Below are 8,012 nucleotides of genomic sequence, written 5' to 3'. Positions count from 1 at the left end.
AATTTCCTCTCATAGTAACTTAGGTGTTAATTTTAATTACTTAGAGAAATAATTTCCTCTCATTATCTTATTAAGATTTAATTTCTCTCATGAATAATATGTGATCTAGGTTGACCAAAGTCAACCTCTTCACACTTATCATTTGAGAAAATGATTTAAATGAGGTGTAACACCTCATACAATTTAATTCTAACATGGTAAAGATTTAATATCATCAACAATTCATATGAGACCTAAATGACCAGAGTCTCTACCTCATTTTGAAATGTTCATGACAAGATTTAAATGAGAGAAACACTCCCATAATTTATTAATAGTTTTGGACAATATCTTTGACTAGAAATAGTCATATAGTTCTTTAATTAAATTAGGCCATGATCATTCAAAGTAAGCATGGCATATTTTTGAAGAAACAATTAGTACAAGTGTAATGTTATTTATAGGAGTTGGAATTAACTTAAAAGCATTTGTGGTTGATTTTTAATAATTATTCTAAGGCGAGAAAGTCCATGTCTTGTTTATTTTCGTACTTTAATTCTATAACAGATCTAGGGTTCAATCCAGTGGCATTGTGTAGATAAAATTCTAAGCTTTCCAAATATATAAAATTTGTAAAATTTGGCCAAGTAGATTTGTCCCTATTAAATTTTAAAGTTTACATCAGATTGCATATTTCTCTATTTGGAATTTTCGAATTTGAAAACGTGGGCTGGCGGGAAACTGTTGGGCTGCGCATAGAGAGAAAGATATGGGCCGGCCCAGCTTTGCAGCACGCCAGCTGACAAGGTGGGATCCACCTGTCATTGGGTTATAATGCGCGAAGCGGTACGGTGAGAGGAGGGCCGTGCGATTAGAGATGAGATAGACGACCATGAGGGGTCATCTTCTCCGGCGAGATTGGGACTTCGGGAGGCAGAGGTAGGGGGTCGGAGAGGTCGTCGGAGCTCCGGCGATTGTCGGAGTTGTGCGCCGCGACGTTGGAGTAGATGAGGAAGGTCCTGGAAGCAGCTTGCGTCGTCGGGGCGGCCTCCTTCTCCGGCGAGCTTCGGCTATCGTGGGCGGCGATGATCTTGCAATTGGTGGCCTCCGGTGGCTAATCGAGCAAGGTGAGTGGTCGAGGAGAGGCTGTGTGAGGAGGGGAAGATGAGGGCATGCTCAATTTGAGAGGAGAGGTGCTCCTTTTATAGTTGCGGGAGGTGGTTGTGGCGCTCGACTAGGGTCGCCGTCGTCGTCCCCATTCCAGGGCTGCGAAGAGGCAAGGTGTAACACCCCAACTTTTGCAACCTTGTTTATTTGTCCATAATGCAAAAATTAGGGGGAACAAAAACTTTTTCTATAGACTAATTAACATGAATTGCCTTGATCTGTTTGTTATGATGAATTGCCTTGATCTGTTGGTAGATAAATTGTCTTGATTTGCTTGTTGAGTTTTGTTTTGAGCTACCCTTAATAACAACACCTCTAGTGGTTAAACAAGCAACTCACTAAATAAAACACATGTGTGGCTTAGGAAGAATTGTTTTTTTTACTACAATCAAACCTCCCTCCTGATGGCAACATGAGTGTGCCTACTTATAAGATTCCAACTGTGGCAGTTGATATCTTAGCACCCACAACTGTTTTTGGGGACCTCGGTGCATGGATCTCTTCTATACAACACCCTCTGCAACTTTCACATCTTACATGTCACATCCTCCACTTGCAACTCTTATAATCACTTGATCCGGTATCCTATCCAATGTTTCAGCACCGGATCACTTCTTCCTCTTTTACCTCTTGTGTTTATTTAATCCAATTTTAATATCCACAAAACCAAGAGTAGGTATGATGGGTACATTTTGTAGCCACCATCTACCCTTGAGAACACTCCTTCCTAAATTAGTTTTCTTTCTCAAAAACCCTATTGTTTTTCTTCCCTGGTTTTAGCCACAAAAAAATCACTCCTTGTTATTAAAACTCCTTAAATGTTTTCTTCAAATAACAAGAGAGATTGTGGATGGTATTTTGTATCATCCCATTCCCTTCAACCCAAAAAGACTTTCTATAAAGGCATTTGATTTTCTTCCTTCTTTTAAGTGCATGGTTTTGGTACATGTGCCATCCTTGCACCTTTTGATAACACAAGGGAAAAATCTATTTGGCATTATTATGCAAGTAGACCCATTTTGTTTTAAAAATCATTGGATCTCTTTCAAAATGTTTTCAAAGGAAAGTTCATATAAACCCTATCCAACCTTTTTGATCAACTCTCATAGTGGTGGAGACCCACCTCCGTAAAGTTCCAGATCTAATTAACAACTTCCATTCATTCATCACATCTCACTCTTGTATGGTTTACCATCATCATCTTGACCTCATGTTGATGGCTTATGCCACCATATTCATCCTTGTGAGTATGGTTACTTCACTCACCATCTCTCCTAGCCTTGCTTTACCATTGTCTAAATCACCATCACCACCATCATCTCTTGGACACATCTTTTATCAGGTCAGAATGCCACCACCATCTACTTTAGCACCCTTGTGCATTAGTATCACTTTGCCTAAAATTCTATATCTTTTTAGGCCACCATTTTAGTATTTTGTGAGGCACTCAACCTTGGGTGGCATGCGTGTGTAGCAATGCTCTCTTGTTGATCACTTGTGCATGGCCAAAAATATGTGGCCAGCCATGCCATGGCACACATGCACCATGCCTCTCCATTTCCCTCTCTCTCACATAATTGTCCCACCTTGGTAAGCCTCCCACTTTTGTCCCTTCCCCATGCCACTAATAATTTCAGCTTTGGTCAAATTCTTCCCCCACAAGCCAGCCTCCCAACTAACCCAATCAATGAAGAGGCTACCTCCCAACCAACCCAATAAATGAGGAGGCAGCCCACCCCCTCTCCCTCTATATAAAGGGGCTTGGCAGCCCACCCCCTCCTCACTTGCTCTCACTTTTCCACTCCCCACTCTTTCCTCCACTCCCACACACTCTCCTCCACCTCTTCCCCACGAAAATGGTGCTCCCCTTGCTCCCATGGCCGTCCATGGCCATGGCAAGCCACCAAGATGAAGCTCTCCCTCTCCCTCAAGCTCCTCCTCACCATGAGAGCCTCCCTCTCTTTCTTCTCCCCAACCCTAGATGGTTTTCTCTCCTCTTCTTCTTCCTCCCTTGCTAAGATTGGATCTTGATGCAGGTGCATGTTGGTCCAAGCATGGAGAAGCTTGAGCTATCCTCAGATCTGAAGTTCTTGAGCAAAGTTCGTCCAAATCCCTGCAGTAATTTCTGCTATCTTGCTGTTTCAGATTCTGTACGATTTTGTAAAATCCTCCAAAACTCGTGTGTAGGGCCAAATCGAGTGATTCAAATTTCCACGGATAGGTATTGAAAAGGTCTACAACTTGGCGTTGGTCTCATCCTCAAATTCGTTACGGATTTTGCATGGTAAATAAAGTTCTGCAAACATGCAGAATCACTGTTTGTTAGATTTCTCCCGTTTTACAAAACCTTTTTGAGCAAATTAAACTGTGGGTGAAAGCCCTCTCCAATACCTTCATTTTGGCGGTGGTTTCACTTCGATTGACCTCCTGAAACTGAAATGGTTCACAGATCAAGATCTGGTCAGATCTGACTTGCTCGAATTAAATCAGGAGCTTGGGAACGAATTTTTGAATGAAACCAACTGGGTAAGAACCACCTATTCAATACCTTTCGGATGCAGCAGACCTCATATTTTTATGATTTGTGTATGATTTTTGATGAATTAAACTTGTTCTGTATGTTCTGCAGACATGGCTGTTAGCTTTTAATTCATCAAAAATCCATTTTTGAACCTAATTGAGTGATTCCACTTCTGTAGGATTACTGAATGTTTTCTTAATCATCTCAAACAAGTTTCAAACCTTTATCTGTTCTGCAACTCCATAGTTAAAGCAAATGGTGAAAACATGCAGTAAACTTGTAAATACATTTGTGAGAGTTTCAGAAATAATTTGAACCCAAATCCAATTGTTTGTGAATCTCTGTTTAAATATCTTTCAAATGCCAGTGGCCTCATATTTTTAGGATTTTTCTACGATTTATGGCTTACAGATCTTGTTTTCTGTACAGTCAGACTCAAAGAAATTCCTAAAATTGTAGGTTTAATATTTTTGGGTGATTCTAATTGGGTTAGTCTTGTATTAGTACTGGCTATATAGGAAAAATATTACTAGTCTATGTTCATACATATTTGTTACTGTTAGTAATGTTTATGTGTGACATGCATTTTTGAAGCAAAACTTTTTGGTTTATTTAAAACCCTTGACCAACTCTTTTTAGTAGAGATGGGCAACCCTTGTTTTATGCTTGCAAAATAAAACCTCTGCAACCTAACATTAGCTCTTTTGTTTTGCTTAAGTTTTCAAATGATGTGGAATATGGTTTGCTTCCTATTTTGGATGTTGTGTTATGTGAGCAAACTAAGTTAGGAAAACTGTTTTCTACTTTTACAAAAATGTTAGAAAATGTTTTGTGAATGTATTTGATGTCAAACTAATGCTCTTGTCCTCTTTATGATGTTATCTACCAGGGGATGTTTGGTTTATACCATGGTGATAACCGAGAGAGGCAATTGCTAAGTCATGGCACTCTCATACCTTCACTAGGTAAATAGATTGGGTTCTCTTTTAGTTGCTTTGTAGTACCTATAAGTCTTTTGTATGTTAGCCCTTAGTAAAGTGGTTAGCTATTGATTGTTGAATGTTGCATGCTTGTTATGTTTGGAGCAATGTGATTGATTGTGTTCCTTTTATATTTTCCGACGATAGATGCGAACAATTCCGGAGAAGAAGAAGAAGTGGATTGGACAAGGATTCTTTATATGTTGTTGGAATTCTTATATTGATGGAGTTGAAGAAGTCCAGGGACACATAAGCCAAGGCAAGCCATCTTTTGATCTCTGATTGTTGAATTACATATTGTGGTTACTTTGTTGTTAATCGTGTCTCTCGATCTATGTTGTGTGGTATCTACTTAAGTTGATGGAGCATGTTCACCGTGAGCATGTTGATTATCTTTGACACCCATCTACATTTCCCCTTTTTGGAAATGGTGATCATAACCATTATCTTGGTGTACCCTCTAAGTGTGATGGTATGCCCACCTACCTTGAGTGTGTCGACCTCTTGACATCCTTCTTGCACCCCTTAGAGGTATGATGGTTAGCATCATTCCCTCTTGTTGATGCTATACATACTTACTCCCAAGTATGTTGAACCTCTTTTTGATGCCATGCATACTTTCTCTCAAGTATGTTGAACCCCTTGTTGATGTTACGCATACTTACTCTCAAGTATGTTGATCCCCTTGTTGCTATGCATGCTTACCCTGAGCATGTATGCCCCCTTGACCACCTATTTTTATCATCTTCTTAGGGGTATGATGATTAACATTATGACCCTTGTTGAATCATTCTACTTATGTTGTCCCTATGCATGCTTATTCTAAGTATGTATGATCCCCTTAACACCTCAACTATCATCTCCTTAGTGGTATGATGGCTAGCATCGTGCCATCATTGTATCTTAGCTCTTACATAAAACTTTAGGTTGGGAACCCCTCAAGGTTTACCTTGTTGTAAATGTTTATGAAAACCTTGGGTGAGGCAATCTTACCCAAGCGTATGGTTTATGAAAGGAAAGGATCTTGACAAAGATGGTTGGAAAGAGGAAGGTGTGTGTGTGACTTGGGTTTTGAGAAAAACGACACATGGTTCTTTGTATTCGCCGGAACAATTACACGAGCGCAACCATAGCTACTCCAACGTGGGCACGGGGCTTAACTTGACGTTTGTTCTTCTTAGCATGAGGCACCGCACAACTATACAAGGGTACGGTTACCCCCGAGTCCGGGTTGTCGAGGTTGGGACAATAGTATAACGGGAGGCCTTCGGGGCTGACCCGTCCGGAAGACACTATGGGTCTCCTGGCTTGGCGGTGGAGCCACGCTCTAGAGGAGGTGAGCTGCCACGGTGCCGGGGAGGTACATACTCCATAGGGTAGGACCTCGTGTTAAGTCGAATGGGCGAAAGGTTATGTCCGGGTATCCATCGTGGCATATGTCGTTATGCGGGGATGATGCCCACACGATAGGTATCCGGATAGTTGTGGTGAAAGTGTGCAAACTCTGCAGAGTCAAAACTATTCGAATAGCCGCGTCCGCGGTCATGGACGGTTGGGATGGCCGTTACAGTAGCCGTGTCGAGTTTTGGTTTTGAAAATGATTTCCAAAGGAAATGTGTGTTGGAAGTACCGGAAGGGTACGGGAAAGATGGTGTGCCGACCATGTGGAGATGGTCGAGGAAAATGAAACAAAAGAGGGTGACCCTTCCTAGTGGTTCATGTAGAGGAACTCTGCTTTAACAAAGATATAGAGATGTCATAGGAATTTCTTAGTGTCCCCTTCAACTGTGATGTGGGATGCTATATCCACAAGAGAAACTGATTCTCTTTCACATGCTATATCCACAAGAGAAACTGATTCTCTTTCACATGCTATATCCACCAGAGAAACTATTCTTCCTCTCTTGTCTTCTTTAGTTAGAATTGTTATCACCTTCTTGATGGTTTGCGAGTACAATTCAAATGTACTCACGGCTTTGTCCCCGGCTATTTACTTGGCCAGACACTGGAGGACTTTGACAGATGAAGAAGGAGTTGACGACGTCTATGCGAGCTAGGAACGTCTTCCCGGCCGCTTGCTTCGTAGGGTTAAGGCGGATGACTTGGGCTCTACGCCGTCGAAGTGATTCTCGCTACTACGATGATTAGATTAGGCCCGTCGAGGCTATCTTGTAAAGATGGGTCATGTGACTTTATTGTAATTTTCTTATTCCGTTTTGTAAAGGATGATGTAGTTTGATATCAGTTCGGTTATGTGTTCACGGCACACTGATCATGGGAACGTGAACTGTATACATAACAGGGTATTTCGGACAGCTAGTCCGGGGTCCCCACAGTAGCTGGTATCGAGCCATCCTGATCGTAGGAGACCTTAGTTAACATGGACGTTAGTTAGGAAACAAGTACTTGGGCAAAACTATTTACCAAACAAATTCTTTCGTTAGTCGGAAGCATAGCTTCTACTCCTCTTGTTTCTTCAAAACTTCTAAATTCTTATCTCTCCGCTTTATAGAAGTGTTTAAAAATTCTTACTCTATTGTCTCATCCACTTCAAACCTACATATTGGACGATGTCCCCGACTCACACCGGAGACTCGAAGTCGAAGATGCATCACCCTTTTATGAAGTCTCACGCATCTCCAACAGCAGCTATTGAAGGTTGGATGCCGACTTAGTCGTGCTCATGTAGGGATGATAACATCAAGTCTTTGGTTTTCACCAAAATCTGTCAAGGAGCTGACCTTCTTCCTCCATGGGCTTGCACTTTTTGCAGTCGTCGAGGATCAAGTCCTCAGTTCTTGACTAGTAATTTTTAGGCCAGCCACTGGAAGTTGCAACTTTGGGAGTACCTCAACAACTACCCCACTGAAGACCTCACGTCCCCGAGATGTTTACAACAGAAGACTGCACAGTTTTTGCCTCCACCTCAACATCGACGAGTCAACATCAGGCCTGCGTCACCACCAACTGTTACAAGGATCCCTATTGAAGTCGATGCCAGCGAGATGAAGACGTCGACATATGTGACCAGCCCCCAAACCAATAGGATGGATAGGACAAACTCAATCGCTTTGATTGAGCTACCCCCGCGCATTAGGAATTTCTGGGTACTTAGAGTACCATGTCTGGTTTGATGGTTGCTTGTAGTTCCGTAGTGTGCTGCCTTGAGTGTTTGTATCTGTTTGCTGTGTGCATGTATGTCTTGCTATTTAGACGTTCCCGCCCTTTTTAATTGTTTGAAATTTGTGAAACGAAATCAAAAATGGAAATCGACGATGTATCGTGTTTTGCTAATAAAAATAGTTTGGTAGCTCCGATTGATGTGATTCCAATTGCACTAGAACCAGTATGAAATTATCTTTCAG

The sequence above is a fragment of the Lolium rigidum genome, chromosome 6, assembly GCF_022539505.1.
Source record: "Lolium rigidum isolate FL_2022 chromosome 6, APGP_CSIRO_Lrig_0.1, whole genome shotgun sequence".
Classification (NCBI taxonomy): Eukaryota; Viridiplantae; Streptophyta; class Magnoliopsida; order Poales; family Poaceae; genus Lolium; species Lolium rigidum.
This window is presented reverse-complemented; position numbering follows the sequence as displayed.